The 27,271-nt window shown below is 36.4% G+C and overlaps 1 protein-coding gene across 1 annotated transcript in view; it reads right to left on the bottom strand.

Moving 5' to 3' along the window:
• Positions 1–27,271, bottom strand: part of LOC145694792 (PRKR-interacting protein 1 homolog) — a 69,538-nt gene that overhangs the window by 10,723 nt on the left and 31,544 nt on the right. The gene's annotated exons all lie outside the window — the stretch shown is intronic.

The raw sequence follows: 27,271 nt of genomic DNA, 5'->3' as shown, positions 1-27,271 counted from the left end.
AAAAAAAAAAGAAAAAGAAAACTTACATTGTAGACTAGGGTCAACAATCATCCCGGAAAATCCGGGACCGTCACGGAATCGAAATCTGCGTCCCGAAAATATTTCTCGGGATGTTTAAATGTCCCGGATTTCCGCAAAGAAGAAAGGAAGGGAGTATTATAGTTTGCTTATTTCACAGGATTAGGTATATAATTATTCCCTTCAACTTCTGAGTATAACAACTCAAAAGTTGAGAAAAAAAAAAAAAACGAATACATAAAACATGGATTTAATTAACTTCATGATTTAACTACTTTGATATTGAACGAAGCATTCGTTTAATTGGGCCAGGGACAAAAGGTTTTACTGCTCAATTTTATTGTTATCTTTAGTACTCTGTTTCAATCTGCATCTTGCTTCTGAAATACTTTAATCCATAATTTCTGACCGATATTTTTCGTGCTTTTCCGCTGACCATTCAAGAAGAAAAATATATTATTTTAATTAATAAAACTGAACAGACAACAATGGGAAAATATTGGAGTATTTTTTACTATCGAGAATTTAGTAGCGTCCCGGATTTTTACTTTTGAAATATGGCAAGCCTATCGTAGACCCAGAAAGGAAACGAAAGAAATGTAGCGTAACATATAATAGAAGGCAACTACGTATAAAAAAAGTAATTGGATTTCAATGTAAACTGGTTTTACTAAATTATTACACATAACAATAATTGGTGTAGACAGGAAACGGAAAGTCTCCAAGTTTTCATTGTGATACACCACATAGCAGATGAGTGCAGTGCAGTTACAAAATGGCGACAATACGTCACGAAAAAAGTTGTCACGAAGCTACTTATATGTTTTTGATAAATAACATGATTTCATGATTTTGAAAAAAATGTTCAACATGAGGAATTATGTAATAACTAATTATTCAAGAAGGTGATATGATTTATGTAGCAAGATTCAGAATAAAGATTATAAGGTATAAGATGTGCTAATTATGTCTCGATAGCATCTAAACTAGGAAAATCTTATTAACAGAAGTCACAGTTAATACAACAATTATATCTTGCTATATTATATTCTATCAATAGTTAACTAGTCCTTCAAATTAGCAATGAGCTTAAACAGAGATTATGAGCAACGACATTGGAAACAAGGCTACAGTTAGAAATTATTTTGCCATGCTAAGACCGGGACCAGTCAATTATAAGTAATAGGTTATGGCAGAACTCGAGAACAGAGATATAGTAATTCGTTATTTAGTACGAAATATTTGATTACTACACGATTATTTAGAACAAGGATGTACAACTTTATCAATGTTTCGAACATCCTACATAAGTTCCAATTAGTGTAGCCATGTTTACTGAATCACAGTGCTGAGGATGAAGCTTTCCCTGCTAAATGTAATGCAATCAACGAGGACATTTTATCTACTTTTGTACGTCTCCAACTAGTTCCAGCCATTTTCCTAATAAAAGTATGGCCTATATTAGTGGTAGGAAAAGAGGGTTAAGATGATGTCTGTGGCGTATGGAATGCATATCTGTTTCGTTCGTGGTGTTATAACCGCCACCAGTGATTATTTTTTAGATTTATACTTTATTCTGCGACGCAAATAAGTTCTTTCTTTAGTGGGAATTGCTTCCTTCCCACGCAACTGGACAAAGAAGTCTTTCATTGTTTTTTTTCATATATATATTTAAAACTGCCTTGTGGTGAGAACATTTCAGTAAGCGACGAAACTTTTCAGTGTTTCTCCCTGACTTATTAATATGCACAGTCTATATTCTACTGTTATTTGGAACCGAATTAAGTGCTTTATTTAATCGTTTATGGAAATATTGCAGTAGATTAAAGCAGACCAGAGCAGACTGGGTGTTCAAGCGACCGAATGGTACCAGCCACATCGCTTTAGCAGTTCCTTATCTGTACTTTCACACGCCCGAGTTATCGCAATGTCTGGTGCGTTGTGGCCAGTGGACTAAAATTAACATAAATTATTTTCCATAGTCTGTTTGCATGTGCATACAGGTGATGTACCTGAGTGGTTTTTAGAATGAACTGCCAACATTCTTCAGTGAACCATTGCAGCTCGTGTCTCGAACCTTTGCGCTCGAGGAGTTTGATTCCGGAATTGTGTGCAGCAACCACGCACGTCGAAGTATGACTTTGTGTTACGGGGCACAAGCTATTAGCCGGTGAAGGACGTTTTCTTACGGCTAGCCCCAACTAGTGAAGCCCCAGGTTCACATACTTTGTGCGTATAAGTTATAAACACGCCCTCCAACAGTAGCATTCTACTTTGGAGTCTACGTTATTTTACCGAAGACTCGTGTCGACTCTTCAGGACTGTTTGGAGTAACAACTAGATTACTACGTGGCATTATCCCGGCAACTTTTCCCCCAGTGCTAACCCCTCAATGGTGTTAGAAAAGCATTTATAGTGAAATCTAAATTATAATCTTCTATATATAAATCAAAGTGATAAAGGGCTAAGTGCATTGAAAAGGCAAAGTGTGGTTTTAGTAATGAAGATAATTATACATATTATGTGTTAAGTGTTGTGATCGTTTTTCTTCATTATTTTTCTTTTAATAGTATTCTAATAAATAAGTATAGTGTCATTTACCCAATGTGTTTTTGTTGTGTGTGTGAATGATGTTTGGGTGCGTTATGGTCTGGATGACCGTCTGATCGTACGTGAGGTTTTCGAGACGAGACATCCGAACCCCTCTGTGCCTAATGCTCATCTCATTATTGAGACCGATGAGCAATATGGAAACAATTTGTAATCCCTTCTTGGAGAGGTCCTTCATCGTCAACCCAGGTAAGTCCAGGTCTCAGGAGAATACTTATTGGCAGGATCACGGAGGACAGACTACGATCCGGCGATTACAAATAAATGGTATTAGAGCAGCGACCAAATACATCTGGACGGTTACAAATAAAAGGCAGCCCGAACAGCGACCCGATACTTGGTCGGTCACAAATAAATGGCGCCCGAACAGGGACCCAAGAATCAATTACAAATAAATGGCCGCCCAAACAGGGACGACGAATCGGTTACAAATAAATGACGCCCAAACTACCGACCCGAATCGAGACCGTTGGTGCTCGAATACTTACAACATCAATATTTTAATACATCATTTCTTTTTCAGCTTAGAACCAGTAAGCTGAAAAAAAATCTTTTTCAGGTTATTTTAATTATATGTTTTTGTGATAGTTTATTTTATTCTAATCGTACGTTTTAAGTTTATTTTTGTCTAAGATGGCAGAGCAGGAAGTAGATATGGTTACCAAGATAAGTTTACTTTTTAGAGAAATTATTGACAGATTAGAAAAGAAAAGTGAAGAGAATTTCGGTAGATTAGAACAAAAAGTAGATAAAAACGAAGAGAATTTTGCTAATTTTAAAGAGAAATTTGTTGAGTTAAAGAGTGAATTAGGTCAGAAGATAGACGCCGTGCAAAAAGAATGTCGCGAAAATAACGAAAGGTTAGAGCAAAGTATTAGGTCTGTAGAAGCCGAGAGTAAACGTACGAATGAAATCCATGAACAAAAATATGATGGCCTAACATTTAAGATTCATGACAAACTTCACGAAGTAAGTCATAGTACTAAACAGGCAATAGAACTCGCCACACAGACCAGCGTCAAAGTTAGGCAACAAACTGAAGAAACTTGTCATCGCGTAGAACGAATAGATACAAGTTTGTAAAATCCATAATTATTTAGGAAGTTTTCACGAATGCACACAATCCCTCCAGGGCCGTTGGAATCAGCCCGAGATATGTGTCAGGCTAATAAGGAGCGCTGCGTTAGTTTACATATAGATACAGTTAATCAATTAGATGAGATGCATCACCGTATTGATGAAATTTCCGAACGGGTAGAAACGCAAGGAAAAGACATTAAGATGGTGTACGAAGACGCGAAACTCATAGATTATAATATGAAAGTAAAAAATGAATCTAACGCAGAATGTCGCGCTAAAATATGGGCAATAGATAAGAACGCAAAAGAAATTAGGCGTGATATGGTAGAGCTCGCTCAGAGAATAGAAAGTACCGAAAACAAAACACAGGAATTTGAACCCCAATTAGTGACGGATATTCCTAGATACATCGGGACATCGAACGGATAGAACATCGGAACTGGAACCTGAATTAGACATAAATACTTCTAGTGAAAACGAAATTCAGGAATCAGAGTCTCAAATAGAGATAGACATTTTGAATGAACCTCGTAATAGACATGTTAACTATTTTGCTTATTCTGAATGTAATGACACCGCTAGTAGTAGTACTAGTGAAAAATCACGAAATTATTATTGTAGACAACAGAAGTCGCACTAAAAGTTATTACCACGAACCACAGAAAGAAAAAGCGCAAACAAGGTTATAGTTATTTTTTTGTAATAAGTAAAGATACGAAGATCAGATCGTAAACAATATGAAATTTAAAGGTAATCAAAATCACGACTTTATACGAAAGAGTAACAGAAACAAAAGGAGTCGTAAATCACGGTCACGTAATCTTAACTATCAGAAACAAGACAGGAATCGCAACTTGTGTGACATCAAGAATAGATTTGTATGTAGAGGTAACCGTTGTAGGTATAAACAAACCAACTGTAGTTATCAAGATAGGAATAGTAATCATAGAGAAAAAAAAGTAACCAAGATTTTGTATGTTGATACAAATTTTTCTTTAGTATTTCTTTTAGTTTCGAAGACTCACGAAAAAAAGGAAGGAGAACTACGCATTGTTTTAAAACTTCTTTTGCTTTTAGCTTCTAACTGTTCAGAAAGAGCAGCTATTACGTTTTCCTTTCTTTTTTTGTTTCGATAAGGTAGTCGCCAGATTCCAGGACCACCTGTGTTTATGCCTACGAAGAGCAGCAGTAGATAACATAGCTGACTGATTCTTTTCTTTTTCTGTCTTTGCTCATTGTCGTACTTCATATACTCAACTATATACCAATGTTGCAAACCTTATTAATAATTTATTTTTAGTTTAATATCATTAACTTTTTATTTCAGATGTTTGAATTTAGGATTTTTAGTAAAAACGCATTTTAAATGCGTAGGGGAATTGCATTTTAAAAGCAATTTGAAATTTTGGCGAAATTTGCGCACCTTTAGCCAGGGAAGATATTTTGCCGTTATAATATATTAAGGGTTTTAAAATCTATAAATTCTTTTTTAGAATCCCTTTCCACTTTCCAAATTCTTAAACATGTTATCATACGTATGATTCATAATTAATGTTTGGTTTTCTTTTTTTAATCTTTTTTTAATATATCGAGATGTCCAGGATAAGAAAATTTTAGTTCTTGTTAATTATATACATCCGCATATCTGTAATTGAAATCTAGTATATAATCTCATGTGTAGAATATGAAATTTTACAATTATAATGAATGTTAAATTTCTTTTTTAGTGTTAATATTAGATTTTCGTTTTCATTTTGAAGTGTTTATTGTAATTTTGTTGAATCTCATTTACGTCATTTACCCGATTTTGACTCACTTGAATTTCCAGGATGTGACATGACATATTTAGTTCAAAGAGAGAAGTTTAGAAAGGAAAGTAGGCTAAGCCTTAAACAAGTGAAACAGGCATTTCCTTGTTGATTAATAGTATGTGCAGGAATATCATGTGAATAGCATATTCTCCGAACTAAAGTAGTAATCTTTTTATTTTAGAAGGAGCTAATGAATAGATACTATGATGATGAATGGACGTGTTTCTCCCATATTGACATGTATGTGAAAATATGTTTAATTACTATATTTTCTTGTAATTTCTGATTAACATTCTTTTCGTCTTCTGTAGACCACTGAACAACCGTAGGGAAACTTCTTGAGTAGAATATTTCATGGGGATATTTTTTTTCAGAGAGGCAATATTTCCTGGAATTGCAGTTCTCTTGCAAAATGGATGTGGCTAATCCATTGGATATTCCGTAGCTAACTATTTTCGTCATCAATCGCAAAATATAGTTTTTCATTTCTTTTCTTCCTTTATGGTAACCCATAATTAAGTATGTATACTTTTGTGTTAAATATTTTGAGTATATTTTGACGTGTAGAGATAGTTTAGTAAATATTTTAGTGTTTATGAACCGTAATTATATTATGTGCATTTATATGCTAATATTTGTGTGTTTTTATACTAATTTTGAGAAAGTTATATTTTAGTCACAGTATGTCCCAAAACTATTTGAAATTTATTAGCAAAATTACTATCGTTATGGAGGATTTTTAGAAATCAACATGGCCGAAGGTGTCTTAATACAAGTCTTCAGGATTCAGCCCTAACAAATGGTATGGGGGATTTCCTTCCAGAAATCAACATGGCCAAAGATTTTGAATACAAATCTTTAGGTTTCAGCCATACCACCAGTGACGGATGATTTTCTTCAAAAATCGACATGGCCCATTATTTATGAGGTTTCAGCCGTCTCCGAGATATCGATAAAGATCCCGAAAAATAAACCTATTTTCTTTCTTTCAAACAGCATGAAGCCATAACGTTTTATGAAAATCACTTTGTCAATTATTTCATATGCTCGATGACTGAATTTTAATGTGTTAATAATACCATTTTGAATATTTTGTAGCGAAGATGTCTAAGAAAGTTTAACTGTCGTAGAAGGGCATAACTGTTTTGTAGAGAATTTAATTTTGATGTTTCAGGCCGATCAGAAAGTAGTAATGTCGTTGACTATATTTTTGTGTTTGTATCCCCTTTTTCTTTTAATAGGTCTCATGTATTTTGTCTTATAGAGACATATTTTACGATGATACGAGAGCATTTGTATTTTGTGAGTTTACACATCTTTTCTAGGTGGAAGACGTACATTATGTTCCAGGGAACATACTGCATTTTACTGAATATTAGTGTTAATATTTCAGTTATGTATAGAAACATTTTTCTAAGTGCCTATGGTTGCAGGCCTTCTCACGTTTCTAGTTTCGCATCGTAGCAAACGACTGCATATTTTGTGTGTAAGTACGTGTAGTATTACACATTTTTCTCACCTATGGTTTTGGTCAATTCATGGCGTAATGACAGTTTATATTCAGGAATGTTTGGACTAGTGAGTCACATGGCGGCTCGTGGAATTTAAAAGTGGCGGGGCACATCCAAAATACCTACATACTAGGGTGTTATATATATATATATATATATATATATATCAATAATAATCTACTACAGTAAAATACTAATTAAAAATTTTAATTATGTCGGTGGATAGTCTTGCCTCCCGCCCCCCTACCATAATCTGAAATAATCTACTGCTACATACTAGGATAACATTAGGAGTGACCATTCTTTTGAATCCTGCCATCGTTGAAGATTAGTAGCGTGATATTCAGGGACGTATTTAACATTTTTGCCACCTTCAAGCCATTGTAAAAATGCCGCCCCGTCAATAACAGTAAATTAAAGACCAGTATAGCAAGGGCGCCCATATTGTGGTTTCCAAGGGGGGGGGGCAAGTACAAGCGACGTTTCAAAAATAGTTTCAAATTTTGCTGTAACTAATGTAAAAATTCTATTGGATTTTCGATATTCTGAAGTACAATTTCCTCTAGGGGGCAAGCGCCCACCTTGCCCCCCTGATGGGCGCCCTTGCAGTATAGAAATTCTGAGACAGTTGCTGATTATGAAACCAAGTTCATGAGATCAGCCAAGTTCAAGAATAATAATACAACATTGAAACATTCAAATTTCTTGCGTTGGCGGCTCGGTTGATGTTTGAAAACTAGGTAATTCTGGAAGTTTATCAACAATGGAAATGTTTTAAAATTACGATAAAAGAATAAGGTGTCAACAATACGAGAGGGGAAATAATTGATGTAAATTAATAACTAGAATGTTAATTACTTACTTCTTTCCAAGCAGATTTTTTTTATTTACAAATGCAATAATCCCGTGTCATATCACCATAACTATGCATAATAAATAAATACCTGAAATTTCCAAAGCTGGTATTAAAAAAATGATCTCAGAAAACTCGCCGTCCCAGGCCATGACCCATGTTGGCCCATGTGTAAAAACGCCCCTGATTGATATTTTGGGTAACGAATTATTTATTTGTTTTCAACAACAATTTGTTTCAACTACTATATGTCCATTTCCTTCAATTATGTGTGGTTTCTTAATTACTTTTCTGGGAAACATTATATACGTAAAGTGTAGCTCACTATTTGAAAATACGATTGCAGATGCCGATTGGTAACTTATGCGTGTAAATTTTAGGTCAATGTATTGTAAATTAACTGCACTATGGTGGCAACCCTTAATATGTCATTCGCTACACCCGGATAGGCCAAGCATAAACCTTTTCCATCCCCAAATTCTGAAAATGGCTTGACCCTCCTTCCCCCTTACCCCTTCTTACGTTCCACTCTGTAGAGTTGAGTTTTCTTGTCGCGAACTTCTTACCGCTGTATGTTCCATAAGACAGAGCATAGCGCCTCATGCGACAGGTCTCAACATTACTGTGCCCATTTTCAATGGACATAGCCATAAGATCCCCTGCCACCTCTGATGATAGGGCTACTGTCAAAGCATAAAGATTGTAAGTCCGCAGCCAAAAAACAACCGTCGCTGTGTTGCCAAGTTTCGTTTATCCTACGAGAGCGCATAATCACAGCCTCCTTCACTCGCAAACACGGCTGTGGCGGAACAAATCCAAACATTACAAAAGAAAAAAAAGAAAAAGAAAGAAAGAAAAAAGTTTCTGTTAATGTATTAGTACTGATTTAATAATTGCAGTTCTATTTAGATCATGAATGGCAGGGCACGTGACCGGGTGCCCCTTAAACAGATCCGCCGCTGGTGAGTCAACTTCCTTGTTTCGGACCTTCGAGAAACTTGGATCAACACTGTATAGTTTTGAACGCTTTATTAATAAGTCCTTTTGCATATAGTAACCATCTATTCTGGTAACTCTACAATATTTACGTTTTTGGAATCGAATAACAATTATTATTCTAGGCCTAAGCTAATAATAAATTTGTTTCAGAATAAAATCATTTGTTATAGTGTACGTTACCGAAGTGCATGACATCAAAACCCCCACCGTATCGTGGCACTACCTGATTATATATATATATATATATATATATATATATATATATATATATATATATATATATATATATATATGGAAATACAGTGGTGTTTTTAAGAAGGCGTATAAGTGGTGCAAATCATTTGAGGACTGTGTGACATCTCGCCCAGAACGGTCAATAACGTCTGGGGAAATGTTGTTGTGCTTATTGAAGAACTGACCAAAGGCTGCCAAACAATCTAGTGCAGAATATAGCCAAGAAAGTATATATTTTAATAGAACGCGCCCATTACGTAATGCATGAAATATTGGCTATAGAAAGTGTTCAAACATAGGTGTCGAAAATTTTGTCTGAAGACCAGAAAGCCACGCGAATGGGCATGGGTCTGATCCCTCTACAGCGTTATCATGAGGACAAGAATGAGTTTTTGAAACGTACATTATCAGTCTGATCAGACAACCCCAAGCAGTTGCCGCGCCTTATTCACATGGAAACATCACCTTGAAAGAAGTTGAAAAGCACTGCATCCCAGCGAAAAGAGACTATAGAAGGTGTACAGTTCATCCACTTTTGGGAACGTGACGAAAATGTGAATGCCAATAGGTATTGACACATTTTCATCATACGAGGTCTGTCAGGAAAGTAATGAGACTTTGTAAAATATGTTTACTTACAATGCATTACAAAACCACATGGTCACCTTCGAAGTAGTTCCCTTCGGAAGCTACACAACGAATCAGACGTTGCTCCCGCTCACGGAAGCATTGCTGGAAGTCCTCAAGTGACACCATTCGAAGTTCCTCCGAAGTGTTACTGTTTTCTACACACCCAAAATGATGGCCACGAACGGCATTTTTGATTTTGGGGAATAGGAAGAAGTCACAGGGACTGAGACCTGGGGAATAGGGGGGTTGTGGTAAAACAGGAATGCCCTTATTCGCAAGATACTCATTAACAGAGAGAGCAGTGTGGCACGGCGCATTGTCGTGATGGAGGATCCATGATTGGGACATGTCAGGACGGATACGAATAACCCGATTCCTCAGTCTTTCAAGGACCTGGATGTAAAGTTGTTGATTCAATCTTTGTTCTTGAGGAACAAATTCTTTATGGATCACGCCTTGATGATCAAAGAAGCAAATCAACATGACCTTGACTTTTGATTTGCTTTTCCTGGCCTTCTTCGGTCGTGGTGAGCTGCTTGTGTGCCACTCAGCACTTTCTCTTTTGGTTTTAGGGTCATACTCGAAAACCCGTCTCATCACCTGTCACAACATGTTTGAAAATGTCTGGTTTAGTTTCGATGCGGTTGATGAGGTCACGACACACAGTCATGCGGATGCTCCTTTTGTTCAATTGTCAAGTTTTTTGGCACCATTTTCGCACAAATTTTTCTCATTCCCAGATCTTGAGTAAGAATTTCGTACACTGCTTTGGCGATTAATGTTCAATTCATCAGCAATCTTCCTAACCATTAAGCGCCGATCTGTTCTTACCAGATCCCTCACTCTGGCAACTTTTTCATCGTTCCGTGTCGTGCTTGGTCTTCCTGAACGTGCCTAATCTTCAACTTCCTCTTTACCGTCCATAAATGCCTTATGCCACCGAAACGCTTGTGCACGTGACATTGTGTGGTCCCCATATGCCTGTTTTAATTTTCTAAATGTTTCTGCTGCATTGTCCTTGAGTTTCACACAAAATTTGATGGCGTAGCGTTGTTCCAGTTTTTTACTCGCCATCTCTCCGACGAGCAACACTAACACACCCTCACAAAATATGTTATATACTCACTTGTGTTCACTGTAGGTACTTCAAAATTCACTGCTTGTAGCCAAAGGATGCCTCTATCAGCTCCATTGGTTTCATTGTTCTACTGTGTGTAGTTCCAGAAATACAGAAAGTCTCATTACTTTCCTGACAGACCTCATATGCAATGCAATTCGATGGAAATGACAGGGATTATTGTTCCACGGTGTCATTCTTTTGCACGGCAATGCTCATCCATACATGGCAATCCTCACCAAGGACTGGCTGCAACACTATGGCAGGGAAATATTGTACTACCCACCCTCAAATCCGAACCTAGTCCCTAGCAACTTCCATTTGTTTGATCTCTTACAGCGTCACCTTGGAGGAACACACCTGCAAGCAGAACAGGAAATGCGTGAAGTGACAACATATCTCGATAATTATCTCTCCTAACTTTTCTACAATAGAACGTTTGCATTGCTAGAGCGATAGAACACTTGCTTTAACAGTCGAGGTGATTATGTGGATCATTAACAAACATAATATTCTCCATGTGGAGACATGTATTTTGCTCCAATATATTAGCTTGTCCCCATAGGACAGTACTTTTTTTATTTTTCAAACAAGCCAAATACAATATGCACACAAAATGACAAGGTTACCAAGAACATTGGTACTCGTGAGGCAGTTCAAATCAAAGAGTAGTTCACTGGTAGCAAGAAATACAGCCATAAAATAGTAAAACCGAGAAAGAAATCAGACAAATCATAAGATAGTCTGATAATTTTGGCATGTTATAAAACATCTGGAGTTCCACTAATGTGAGTAGATGACTTAATGATTTACGTATTGTAAACAAAGAGCAATAATTTATTTAGCGGATGATGGGTTTTGCAACTGATATTCTCTTTTGAAGATGATATTGGTGTGCGTTAAAATGAAAGATCAGAGTATAAAGTTTTAAACTTCAGATTCGATTCGGAAAGTCTCACACTTTGCGGAAGATGTTGGAGTTTAAAAATAAATAAAAGGGGAGAATGCTGTTGGAGAATTAACTTGAGAGTTTAAGTTGGCGGATGAGTACCTACGCTTTAGTGCCATAGGATTTAATACTTAGGAGAAAGTGAAAGTATTAGTTGTGATGTTACTAACTTGTTGTTGAATTTATATATTTTAAGATACAAGATATGATTATGAAAGAAGGTACCGAAAATCATACAAATTACCACAAATTGATTGCACGATCATTTTAAAAAAACGATTATTTGCACGCATATTTATAAGTTTCGTAAACACAATAATACGATTAGAAATATCGAACTCTGTTCCGTATGCCCATATTTCCAACATGGCGTGTAGCAAATCATGAGAAAAAAAAATCAGGATTTACACGAAATACAATACCTCAGAAACGAAAAGGGGTACAGTTATGAAACAAACACCAGTGGAAAGGTTAAGAAGTGACTTTGAATGCAGTGCTAAAACTTTACCACCTCAATATTAAATGCCTCAAATAATGTCACAAATTCATAAGTGAGCATGAGACAAATTACTGTTTTTAAACACCGAAAATTTTGGGAAGGAGCTGAGCCAAAAGTGTCCTATATGGACTTCGTATTTGTCTCTACACAATATAGAGCTGAACGAAACAGGAGATCATAGAAATGAATAATGATGATTTTATAAGACATCAAATATGGCCACAAACGGAATTTTAACATTTACACTTGACTATCTCTGGTGGGGAAAGTGAAAAAATTCTGAAATTTGCACTAAATGACCTTGGTTTGTTATATAATTATGATGAAGAACCAGTGATGTAGAGTTGGTAGGTATACAAATTGTAACGTTGAAAAGTTACACATAAAATGATGAGAAGATACAGGGCAATGACAAATTTCTTACAGCTATAACACATGCAATATGTGAAACTGGAATTAAATACGATTAATACAGTAAAATAGTATGTATTTACAAAGCATGAACAAACATTATGTCCTAATAAGCATATGTGATTTGTCCAATAACGTGCACGTCATTGCAAGCCTGAACATGACATCACACTGCACGCACTTCTATGAAGTAGCATTACCAGACAAGTTTCAACACGTCTATCGCTGAAACCAGCTCGTAGTAAGACCTCAGTTTAGTGTTGTGCTCTGTGTTGAACAGTTGTGTGTTGGATATCGGGCGTGTTAGATGAAAATGGAGTACTCTGTCGGACAGTGGTTCAAGAGGACGGTCATAAAAATACATGTATGAAAGTGAGTATACGTTTAACATCAATGAGTAAATTAAGTGAGGCCGATCAAGTTTTTACATATCACAAAAAGGAGTTTCTTGCCAAATATCCTCTTTTTGGACAAGTGCATTGCGATCCTCTTCAATATCACAAAAGTCGGGGGAAAATTAAACTGTGGAAATAACTCATGATCATCTGAAAAGGAAGAAAACACAGCCCGTGGAGCTTATTCCTGGCAAATCTCTTCATCCAACGTGCTACATTGCAATTTGTTGTACAGATAATACGAAACCAGAAAGTGATCAAGAGTATGTACATGAAGAATCTAGTTTAAAGGTACATAAGGTTGTTCTATATTAGATGTCACCAGTATAAAACATAAACAAATAAATAAATAAATAAAATAAAATAAAATTGAATGCTGAAAAGCAGAAGAGCAATCGTTTTCATAAAGTGTGATCGTGAATGGAAGTCAGAATTGTTTTAATCCTTTGTGAAAAAAATATGATGTTTTTATTGGAAAACTGAAGATTAAGTGCGCGCATGCTACCAATGAAAAAAAAGAGTTAAAATTATTAGTTTAATGCCGGAAAGTTGGTCGAAGTCTAAAGTTTGCAAGGAACTGCAGATGACGAAATATCTTGTGCGAATCAGTAGGAAACTAACCAAGAAACATGATGTTCTTTCAGACCTTGAGAAGAAAGAATGAAACCAGTTAAATATGGAACTAATAAAGGCCGTTGAAGACTTCTACCACTTCGATGAGAATAGCAGAATTTGTGCTGCAAAAAAGGACTGTATTTGTGAAAGTGAATGGAGTGAAGGAAAGCAAACAATTTTCTGTAATTTTCTGTAACTTAAAAGAAATAACCATTCATTTCAAAATTATGTGTTCAATGATACAAATACTGTATAGATTTTTCCAAATTCTGTGCTTTGAGACGTAAATGAGTATCGTTGCTAGGTCCGCAGGTATCCACACAATTTGCGTGTGTGTTTATCATCAAAATGTCACGTTTAAGTAACACAGGTGTGCAAGAAGCACACCTAAACACAGGTGTGCAAGAAGCACACCTAAATGTTGATTTCCAAGACTTGTTCGAACTGATGACATTTGATATACGTAGGCACGAGTGCATGATGAATGTATGTCCTAGCTTCCCTGGTGTAAAAGTTATTGATGATATGCTTAATACTAAAATGAAAGAAATGTATGAAATTGTCAGTGGGTGAGTACAGACAGGTCCACCTTAACAAACATGTTCCAATGAATTCATTGAAAGTCGCATACGGAAACTGTTAACTCTCAAACAGCATCACTCAATATCAAAAGCTCCGTCTGCCTATTTAAAGAAATGTAAGGTCAACCTCGATGATATTGATTGCCTAGTATTGGCTGGTTTTGCAGCAAGCTACATGTTTGCATTTCAAGATGAGACATCAAGTTATCAATTGATAAATTGTCAGGCCACTTTACATCCTTTTATGTATTATTATATGTTACATGGTACGTTATTTAGTGAAAGTGTGTATTATGTGATCATTTACAACACGACACTATTGCAGTGTATATATTTCAGTTCAACTCATAAATCATCTGAAGGTTTTGCAATCGGTCAAAAAATTGACTTGTTTTCAGGGTTAAAAAAAAAGTTAAAAAAAAAAAGCCCAACCCACCTGGGCCCAGGTGGGTATTTTCGGGTTTAATTGGGTTTTTTAGAAAAATGTCAAGATTATCATTGTCACAACTTGCCACAATTTTCTACCACTCCTGTTTTGAAAAAAATGGGCACCAATTTGAAATTTTACGTTGGATCCGCGCCACAATATATACAGCTAATTTAGAGTGTCTCCTGCTTTTATTCTAAAAACTTCAACTTAAAAGACTGAAAATTGCGCTTTGTAGCGTGGATACCCGCTATCTCGAAAAAAAAAAAAAAAAAAAAAAAAAAAGCCACAATTTTGAAATTGTATGTTGCTATACCACCAAAATCTATACTTGAAATTTAGTGTGTCTCGTGCTTGTACCGTGAAAATTTAAACTTAAAAAAGCGAAGATGGTACCCGGTAGTATGTGTGGTATAAGCGGACGAAAGAACAAATGTAGATCGAAACATCCCAGAAGCCTCAGTGACGTTTGCCAAATATGAACACCCAGGGTGTCTACTAAAATTCCAAAATGAAATTTCGTGACCTTTCCTTTACCAAATCATAAAATTTCCTAACATTTTCAAGAGCGAATTTGCGTGCGAATTAGGCCGAATTTTCATCCATGCGATGAAAAAGTTACTTGCTTGCGATTTGGTGGCGTCTAAACCCAACCATAGATATTTTTGGTGATGAATTTTGACATTTTATAGAACAAAATTTTCCAATCTGTACTTACATTTGTACAGTTTAAAAAATCGTGACCCAAAAGCTAAATTTCGTGTCTTTTTCGTGATTTTCATTACCATTTTCTGATTTCGTGACTTTCGTGACCGATAGACACTCTGACACCAAATATATTAATTTAACAGCGTAAAATAAATGGTTTTATTCTTGAAATCAACTTTCGATATTTTGTGCGTTCAATTACGGGAAATTCCCGAGCATCTGTTGCAAGACGTTTCTTTCCTCGAAAATTAATTTAAAATAATTAACAAAGATATAATTCGTATTTTATAAAGTAAATGTTTCAAAATGTCTTAAATGAAATTAAATATCTTCCAGCGTAAAATAAATAGTTTTATTGTTGAAGTATGAGTTCCGAAGTGCGTTCAATAGCGGGAATTTCCCGAGCACTTCTTTCGTGACTTTTTTTCCCTCGAAAATGCAGCTTTCTTTACTGTACATCGAAACTTCCACTAGTACGGAAGTTTGAATTCAGCACTTGAAGTAGTAAGCGTTACGTAGTTTTCGGAACTCTGAGCATTATTCTTAAATTTGACAAGAATGTTTACGCTATTGTTGGTGTTGTTAAATAATGCTTATTTGAAGCGTACCAACAAATAACTGAACTAAACTGTTGTTGGAAAACTAAATTTTACTGAAGAATATTTGTGTTACCATCTAAGGTAAGAAATAATACTAATAGTTTTACTAATGCACTACATATTTACTGGTAGTACCGGCACATATGGCTTTAAACTCGGCAAACGTATGAGGGATAACGTCCCTCCGCATAGCCGAGTCGGCTAGCACATTATTTACGGAAAGTATTTTCTAAAATATAAAATTGCATTTCTTCTTCAAATAGGCTATAAGCATAATCCATACATTGTTATATAATTATCTCAAGCTAAGGTAAGTTTTTTTTTTTTATTTATTTAGTACATTCAGAACTTTATAAAGGTCTTACGTTAAATGTTGTTGTATACCTTAACATGAAAGCATTTAATTTGCCCGAGGAAAGTCCAAAATCTGATTAAAAAAAAAAAAAAAAAAAAAAAAAATCACTTTCAATGTGATCACCTTAGCTGTAACAATAATATATTAACAAAAAGCTCAAAAACCCACGTGGGTTTTAAGGTGGATCCAACCCTAAAAAACCCGAAGGGTTTTTTCGAGCTAGGCCCACTTGGGCAAATCCTGCTTGTTTCAGTGATGGGGCAGCTGCCCAATACAAAAACAAAAAGATTCTACTAAATCTACGAATATGACTTTAGTCTCTTTGCTGAGTGGGAGTTTTTCGCGTCTGCTCACGGCAAAGGCCCTGCGACGGTGTAGGTAGTACGCTCGAAGAGAGAGGTATTTTCCCTTCGGCTGAAGCATATCTGCTGAGAACAGTAAATCAACTCTTAACAACACTGCTCGACTGTGAAGTTTACCGTCTCTCCCCTGTCCCTCTCTCTCTTGCCCAGTACACGAACCATGCAACAGCCTCGAATGCAAACAAACAGAAATGCAGAGTGTTTTAAGACACAGGTAGGCTTTTAACCATGTTTAAATACATATTCTACCTGGAAACATTATATAAAGTACTACTAAAGCTTCAGTGCGAAGGAAGGAAAGGACAGCTTTTATTATTCTTTTTTTGAATGATTTGTAAGGAAACTGCTATAAACACTTTTTTCTTTTCTGTATTATATATATAACTTACTAAATTTATTGGGTAACGATCGGAATCTTGTGTTTATTTTTGTTGTTATTTTTATTATTGTTGGTATTTTACTTATGATATTACTTGAAAGGTTTCACACATTTGTAATGTCAATGACCAATATTCCTAACGAAATCGACACGAAAATGCATGAGTCTGTGGCAATTCGCAGCTCATGCTTTATGTGCGCATGCTCATAGATTCGACTCCCTGTGAGAAGGTCATCAGTACGTTCGTTGATCTGAAGTTTAGGGTTCTTTTTCAGCATCCAATTTGTAAAACCTTACCAATAATAATGATAATAATAATAATTCCCTAACATTACAACCGAACTATGGTCCACCAAATGGCTTTCAACTGAGTGATAAGCACATCGACCCCCAACTAGGGTTGTTCCGATAATCGACTATTCGATAACAATTCGATAAAATTTCAAAACCGTTTCCCCAATAAGGAATTTTAATTTTATCGAATTGTTTAAAAGCAACAAATACTGAAAGATCTCAGTATGATCGCAATTTATCGAGTCGTTTGAATATTTTGAAAAGTTCGGGATTATTCGAGTGTTTGGAAAGAATAATGCAATTGAGGTTATCATAGGTGTACATAATATGTACTACATATATGCAGGATGTTCATTTTAAAAGTTTCTTCCCTTGAAATGAAGTGAAAGAGGAGTTTCTTCCCACATGTCTTTAGTCCAATGTTTTTATATAAGCCTTAAGTAGTTTGTCACGAAAATGAAAGAAAGAAGGGGGGGGGGGGAGAAGGAAGGAAGGAAGAGAAAACACGCATCACCCGAACGGGTTTAGAATCCAAAACACCATCAGTCTACAAATTATTATTTTATCGATTGCGCCAACAGGGCAGGCAGAAAAAGGAAAATTTTGCATCTGGTTTCGAGGATTTAAAGTTCTCGATGGAGACAGCTTCTGATATAAGTAGAGGTAAAAAATTCGATAAAGCTGAAGACTTATTGAACTTCGGTTTTCAAAATTTATTATCCGGCACTCGAAACCCTTCGAGAATTTGAGATTGTCGAAATTTCGTAAAATATCTAAACTTCGAGTATCATTGAAACAAACTTTGGGAATTTTGGGTGCGAAGCTCCCTATAGATCGTGCTCTCTGTCTGCCTGTATGTGACGTCCAACGATAACTTTCGAACAGATTGTACAATTTTGATGGAACTTACTTTAAAATGTTTTTCTTTGCTTTCATCATACACCTCTTGTTTTTGGTTGCTTTACGACAAGACAACTCCCTTGAACGTTTCTATTTTTTTCTACTTTGAGCATATTCGTGATGTTACGACTATTATTATTACTGTTTTGTAACTATTAATATTACTACTTCTATTACTACTACCATTATAATCTTTTACTGTCATCTTTGGATCTGACGTTTAATACGTTTCAGTAGTATATTTCAGCCTTTTTTCTTTCTTTCTTCTTTGTAGACTCATGGTATTATGTAGGTTATGCAAAGTAGATAGATTTTACACCAAATTATTGATATGTTTTTATAGTAGCTTAAAGTTATACAACGCAATTAAATTTTAACTACAATCAAAAAAGGCGAATACTGTGATGGTAACAGAAAACTAAATTTCATTACATTACTAAAAATTTCTTTTCATCAAATACTTGCTGCACATGAATGAAAAACAAGCTAGACCCGCTCTCCCCCTAATGTTCGCTTTTTTCTTTTTTTGCCATCGTCTTGTTGCCTGTCAGTTTCTTTGGTGCCATTTTGAAATGCCTATGATCACGTACTGCTGTAATACTTAACGATAGAAATCGGGACTTGAGACCACCTTTCTATCTTTAGCGCGCCTTTCTATAGCCAAAATTTCCGTTTTGCCGCCATTTTGAAATGCCTATGATCATGTACCGCAGTAATCGGATCCATTCCACCCTCCCATAAAAAGGTCACAAAAGAACCCTCATTTTTTGCCGTTTTCGAACATTCCTTTTGGCACCCGCCGCCCCATGAAATTATAAGGCTGCAACCTGTAGGACTAAGGTCAATAATCGTTCAAAGAATCATTCGATTCGGATCACCAGTTTAGAATATGAGCTCGATTATACTTCATCTCTTTCCCGTTGTCTCCATCTTCTTTTGGCCACCATCTTCAAATGAAAAGTGCGACTGACAACTTTTACCATGCCGGCTCTATTGTCTGTGGCATTAACTTACAATGTTAATGTGTGTGTGTGTGTGCAAAAGCACATCGTTGTATCTAGTGCCCTTTGCATGGCACAGACACATACATACACGGCGCGAGTCGTTACATTAGGGCGTACTAAAAGGGATAGAAAAAAATGAGTCAGAGTGGACGTCTCGACGGTTATAAGGTTTGAATCTGAACCACCTAATGTTTTGGAAAACCGTGTTAACATATAGTATTCACTTCCTCTCCTACGGGGCTACATTGATAAATTCTAAACCTTTCAAATTACTGGTAAAATATCAAACATTAATAAACACTTTTTTCCCCTCTATACTAGGGATGGCCATTTCCGGAAAAATGATTTGGCCAAGACTACTCCAAGATGAGTCTTCCAACGCGAGAACCGTAGCTATTTATTCACAATCTAGGAACATCGTCTCCCTGGCAAATGCAATGGGAACTGCCGAGAGTCGATTTTCTTTCCGTGTGTATGTTTCCTTCACATAGTGAAACGAAATCTTTCAGTTTAACGTCCCACGTATATGCTCTTTAAGCTAAGGGAAACTAACAGTTAACGCAAATGAATGATGATGGAAGAATTAGTGGAATAAAATGTGGGTGGAAACAGGAGTATCCTGAGAAAATCCACCGACACGATGTTGTCCACCACAAATATACTTGACCAGGTATCGAACCAGGGACTAAAAGTGAGCGGTCTACCACTGAACCACCGTGACTCCCTACATAGTGAAAAGGAACCAACACACATTCCGGCTGATTAACTTATAGCCAATTATTTAACTTTGGTTAATATTATTATACGCCTTATGTGAATAAGAAAGAGAGGCAATTTAGGAGAAAGCAAATCAAAGTTTTCAACGAGGATTGCATCCAGAATCATCAAAATACAAAGCTAAATCGTATCCATCTCTTTCATCATACAAGAAAAGAGCAGCTTTATTATTTCATATCATTCGTTAACTGATATATTTTCTCATGTTAAGATACTTTATAACCACTTGAAGAAGTTGCTTCTTTGATAATTCAACTGACAAATCCAAAACAAACATTTTCGCAACCACAGGCAGGGGCAGAAAGGAAGTGATACAAAATATATATACATATTGTTTATATAGCGTAGCTGGAAGGCAAATATGGATAACCACAAGCAATAGGTCATCTCCCTCCTAGTAGCTTCTAAAGCTCTTACCCTTGGGCGCACGCAATATTGCCAAACGTAGTTTTATATGGAAAATATCTATTTCTTCGAGTGTACAACCAAATGAGAAGTGTCAAGAGCTAGTCTTCAAAGAACATACACAAATCAGATCATGACCGCACAAGATTTGTATGACTTTCATGTAATAATTATCACATTAATCAACTATGTATTTGTGCCTATGGAAGCTGCACAAGCTAATGCACCTGAGAGATGTGCCAAATGCAAACTCTGTACTTCACATTAGGTCTAAACACAGATTTGTGTCGCTTAACACAAGTATACTATGATGTTGCAGAATATCAAATTCAAGTGAATATGAAGATCTACAGATGACATCAATGCCCATGGAATTCCACTGTTCTGATTTTCACATCCAGGACTTCGTTTTGTACGTTTATGATAACCAGTGGTGCCTGGCAATGGTTGAAGATACCAATCTGGAGAATATGATCTATACGTTCAGTTCTTTAAACCAGTGGGACCAAGAACATCATTCGTGAAGTCAACCGATACATCCTGGGCACCTGTCACACGTTTTATGAATTCTTGTACTTATGGAACTAATAACACCCACAAGGAGAAGCTATCGTATCACAAAAATTGTAGAACGAAAATTCACTTTTAAATGCACGGTTGTTAGACTATCACATGCGCTTTTTAGGACCTGTTTTTTCTTCATGCTTTCAATGTGACATGAATATTTTTCTGTTCTAATCATATTTAGTTCCATTTTCACATACTGCACACTGGCGGAATTTATAATTCTCCCGTTGGCTTTATCATATCTGCTCAGATTAGTGTACCTTCTATTGGCAACAGCCATTTCTCCCCTCCCTCTCTTGCCCAGCACACAAGCCGAGCAGAAGCTTCGCAGACAAGGTGGTCAAGAAGTGAAATGTTTTATGACATTTTTTTATATTATTATTAAGAATGTTTAAAGACATTTCCTGCCTGAGAACATGGCATAAGTGCTATCCAAGCAGAAGTGCGAAGGGAGAGAGGGACAGCTTTTGTTGAATCTTGGGTATATTATGTATTATATTACCTGAAAGGTTTTACACATTTGTAACGTCAGTGACCAATATTCCTAACAAAATCGACACAAAAAATCAATGTCTCTCGGCCAAGTGGAGCCAATGCTTTCTGTGTGCATGCACCGAGATTCAACTCCCTGTGGGGAGGTCATTGGTTGGTTGCTCCCCTAACACTACAGCCCCGAACTATAGTCCACCAAACGACTTTTTGTTGAGTAATGTGTGTAGTCAGCACATAGACCCCACCGCGATTTTTACTGGATTTTTAGGTCAATCAGATTCTATTTACTGAGTTTTGTGGTCACCACATTAACGCGAGCACGATTGTTACTGACTTTCTATGCCTATCAGAACAGTTTTAGTTAAATGATATGATCAGTAACTTGACCTCAATGCGATTGTTACTGGATTTCTAAGCTTACCAGACGGCTTTCAGTTGACTAATGTGTGATCAATACATAGACTCCAACAGAATTGTTACTGGGGTTTTTAGGCCTACCAGACGGCTTTTAAATGAATGATGTGTTGTCAGCACATTGTAACTGGATTTCTGGTCCTACCAATCGCTCATTAAGTGATATGTGGTTAGCATATGGACCCGAATGCGACGGGTTTCTATGTATAACAGGCGGCTTTTAGTTAAGTGATATATGGTCATCAAACGCGATTGTTACTAGATTTCTAAGCCTACGAGAATGGTTCTAGTTAAGTAATGTGTGGTAACACATTGATCCCAACGCATTTGTTACTAGGCTTTCTGAGTCTATTGGTTTTAATTGAATGATGTGTGGTCAGCATATTGACCTCAACGCAAATATAATTTCTACGTCTACTAGACGGCCTTGGAAATTAGAAGTCGCCCATTTTACACTATCACTATCTGCGTGCCCTAACAGATTATCAATTCCAATCTTCTGACGTGTATCCAAGTCTAGATGTTTCAATTTATATTATATTCTAAATTCTATATTTTATGTTCTAAATTTATATATATATTCTATATTTTGTTTATACATATTCTATGTATTCAATTTATATACATGTTCTAAAATTTCGAATTCTGTTTCTGTTGAATGATAAATTAATTAAAATTATCTCTAATGAGCGCACATGTCTATTTGCATTGTGGACGTTGCGTTTGTTTTATCTTCTTGTTCCTACCTTGCTAAGTACTATGAAATGTCTGCTATCCATAGTGTTAATCTTTTCAGTTAAATTGTAAGTTTATAAGCTTTCAAGCCATCGGGTCTCAATGAATAGCGTTTATCTATTTAGTTCTAAAATAGATAAATTTCAATGACTATGAGACACAGGCTAATATTTTGTCGTGAGATCCGAACATGACTTGTCGCTTTGAGTCTAAGATTATTTAAAAAAAAATTGATTTGAGTATAGCGTCCTTTTCAGCAGCGAGGCTATATGAGACATGGGCCTAGAGCTTAAGGTGGGATCTGCACCATATGAGCTCCCGGCGGTCTTCCATGCCAAAGGTGCGTACCGTAACAGCTTAGCCACGAGGAAACTCTTGAGTCCAAGATCAGTCTTCCACTTCCGAAGCGAGAACTGCGATCATTTATTTCTGACCGAGGAATATAGTCTCTCTGGCAAATGTAGTGGAAACTCCTAGAGATAGATTTTCTCTCTATGTATATGTTTCCTGGAACAGTGGAAAGAAAACATACATTCTGGTTGATTAACTAATGGTTAATTAACTAACTTTGGTTAATATCATTGTTCGCCTTGTATAAAGAAGAAAATTAAATGGAAAGCAAATAAAAATTTTCAACAAGGATTGCATCCAGAATTACCAAAATACGGAATCCAATTCAAAACATGAAAAACAAACAACACTTTCGCAAATACAGCCAGGGGCAAGAGGAAGGGATACAAAAGGCACACACAGATCGTTGAATATAGCATAGCTGGAAGGCAAATACAAAGCCACAACCTTGTTTTCTATCTTGCAGTATCTTCTGAAGCTCTTACCCTTGGACGCGATGCAATGTTGCCAAACGCATTTTGAAATGGAAAATATCTATTTCTTCATGTGTATGTTATAGCTGAAAGAAATACATACCAATGTCCCGTATCTTCACATCATTTTATACTTAACTTTCCAATGTTACAGTTTGTATATTTGGCAACTCTGACAACTACGATTTTTCATCATGAGTAAATTATGAACTAAACATCATTTGGCGTGTTTTAGAATTTTCGCACTTCGCAGATATTCAAGTGCAACCATTGATATTCTGTTTGTGGTCATACTTGATCCTTATATAATCATCATTATTCATTTCTATGATCTCCTATTTCGTCCAGCTGTACATTGTATGAAGACAAATACGAAATCCAAACCATATAGGACACTTTCACTTCAACGCCTTCCCAGAATTTTCGGGGCTTCAAAGAGCTAATAAAAAGTTTTTAGACTGCATTAAAGGTCACTTCATAACCTTTCTACTGGTGTTCGTTTCATAACTGTACTCTTTTTCATTTCTGAGATATTGCATTTCGCGTATATTCAGATTTTCTCACGATTTATTTGCAACACGTCATACTGGAAATATGGCTGCTGTGAGCATACGGAATGGAATCCGATATTTCTTATCATATCATTGTGTTTAAGAGATATACCAATATGTGTACAAATTATCAGAATTTTCCAAAATGGTCGTGCAACCATCATCGTGTGATTTTCGGTGGAAAGACCCGAAAACAATATCAAGATGTGATACGATTTGTGCAACAAGTTACGATTCAGAATAAAGATTATAAGATGCAAGACATGTTAATTATTATGTCATGTTAGCACCTACACTTTGAAATTCATACCAACAGAAGTCATAGTAATATGAGAACGACCAGCTACCACAATTACAATTTCTATAGCATATCCTATCAAGAGTTAACTAGCTTCAAATTATAACATTTATCTTTCTGTAATTGTAGTCAGCAACGTGAGTTCTACACCATTTATGAAATTGATTTCCTTATACATGAAAAAGTTCTGCTATTTCTTATTGCACAACGCTATGACAAAATACAGAATGGACATCTTAAAAATATACTACTATTTGTGAAAATTGTAACACAATGCACAAGAAGGAAAGCATCTAAACATAGTATTTGTACGGGAGGATATGACATAAGAACGAGAGAAAAGAGACTAAAAGAGACCAAGTCACGAAATGCTCAAGACATCCTTATGCCTAATACACAGTTTTGCACCAAAAATTATCTTGTATATCTCTTTATAAAAGGAATATAATACCAAAGAAGGCCGGTTGAGGCCAGAAAAAAATTAAAAAACCGTAGTTAACAAATATACTGTTCGCCCATTCGGCAGAGACCTCTAGTTGGCAGAGTGCCAAGGAGAGTCTATGTTAATGAAAGGAGAGAAGTGTAAAAGAAGAAGAGGAAGGAAGGCATTGGTTATTGGCGAGGGTGGTTTGTTTGAACAGTGTTACCAACCCGGCACCAAAACTATAGCTGATAAGATTTTATGAATAATAAAAAAAATGAAATCTTAAATTTTACGTCCCACGCTTATGCCGGCTAGGCTAAAGGAGACTGATGATGAGAAATGAATGAAATGGTGGAATGAAGAAAGTGGGAGGAAACGGGAGAACCCCGAGAAAACCCACGAGCACGATGTTTGTTCACCACAAGGTCCACACGTCGCGAGCTGGGTTCGAACCAGGGACCCCAAGGAACGGAGGTGAACGCTCTACCACCGCGTCCCCATTTATGAATAATAATATGAGAATGAAATCGAAGTGGGCCTGCATCACTGAAAGCACGATAATCGGTGATTATTACCCGTAGTAGTGCAGTGTGTGGTAGAATGATTTTTGTTTGGGTGCATCAATGGGGGTAGGAGGGATATAATGGTTTCTAACAACTAATTCGCGCATTAAATTGCTACAAGAGAGCCCAAGAGCCATGATAAGAAGAACTGATGCTAGTTTGTTGTTCATGTCTATGTGCTGGCGATATCCTCTCAAGATGAAATTTCACAGTTTAACGTGGGATCCGAGCCACCTGAGTCTCCACCGGGAATCGAACCTGAGACCCCTTAATTGCAAGGTAACGAGCGTAACAATTCATACACCGGTGATAGTACTTTAATAATAGGATATAGCAGATTCCTTTAGCTATCATTGTCCTACATTCCAGTGCGCAGTAGTAACAACTGAAGGAATAAAATAAGTAAACTAAATAAATAAATAAGTAATAAAATGTTAAACAACGAAATAAAGAAAACATTTTAAACAAAATAAGTAAATAAAACTAAACAACTTACCTTAGGTTAGATCCGTTCATTCATCACTGTCATCATCATTACTCGCACTTACACTAATCACTATAGGATCACATACTTCTTCAATGATTCCATCTCTCTCCCAATACGTATTTTCCAATGACGCCACATGAGAGTAATGCTTTTTCCACTCTTCCACGGTAACACTGTTAATCGCCTGTTCAGTGTACTTAAACAGAATCATCATATCTAGATCTCCAGTTACATTTCGGTCACGGATAAACCTTTTCACATCTGCCCAAACGTACTCAATGGCATTAATGTCGCAATGGTATGGGGGTAATCTCAGAGCCATGAATCCATGCTCTTGGAGCATCATGTCGAATTTGAATATCTTCGTTGTGGGTGCGTTCTTTTTCACCAGGTTTAACAGTTCAATTTTACGCATGTCTGGGGAATGAGGAACGTTGTTTACAGAAAGCCAATCCATGATCTCTTGCTTTTTGTTAGATGATGTTGGGGGTTTGTTTAATTATATTGTCAATAACGACCACAGCATGTTCAGGAAGGTTTGGAATAAGCTTTTCCCTTGTCCTCTTTTCGAAGATCGTGGAATTCATCTGACCATGATAATCACCAGATGTCGAATTGGCTTTGTACATTAAATTGGCACTCTGTATAAAACCCATTTCTCCCCCCGCGCATAAAATAATTATGCGTCGCGAGGCATTTCCGGTTTCCACAACTCCATGTTCTTCATCACTTTGTCAACATTTGCTGAAGGTTAAGTTGCTGTCTATCCATGATTCATCCAAAAATACGATCGGTCTTTTTTCGTTCCTGTAACGCCGTACTGTTCTCAAATATTGAGTTCTAGCTAACACTATATCACTCCGCCCTATTATAAACTTTCGCTTGTTCTGACACTTTTTGAAACTAAAACCGATTTCACGTAAAACTCTCCTTAAAGTTTCGCGTTGTCAACGAAAATTAATACGTGTTTGCAATACAGGAAGCAATTTGGGGATAGTAGGAACTTTTTTCTCGTTCGTATAAAATTCATGTGTAACTCTCCTTATAACGTCTCTATCAAAATCGTCCAAAGTTATGTTCTCGATAGTGGCCTTTTTCTGGCGCTTTTTTGACGATTGAAATTTCGGCACATCTTCACCTTTCGCTTCTCTACGAATTCTTTTCACAGTTGACTCTGAATCTTTCGCAATTACACTTGCACGTTTGGTAGCCTGAGAAAGGAGAATTAGAAGACGGTCTTCTAGCGCTTCTTTGTCACAAAATGTCACCACATTATGGATTAGTCTTTTCTCGGCACTACGTAAGTGTTTCTTCACGCCAGCACTGGTTGACGGTATTGGCTCCATCATATTAAAATATACACAAAACAACGCACGTACGCACACACAACACA

Source organism: Thermobia domestica, chromosome 9 (assembly GCF_964235325.1).
Source record: "Thermobia domestica chromosome 9, izTheDome1.hap1.1, whole genome shotgun sequence".
Taxonomy (NCBI): domain Eukaryota; kingdom Metazoa; phylum Arthropoda; class Insecta; order Zygentoma; family Lepismatidae; genus Thermobia; species Thermobia domestica.
The sequence above is the reverse complement of the archived record's forward strand: the minus strand, read 5'-3'. Positions and strand labels throughout refer to the sequence as shown.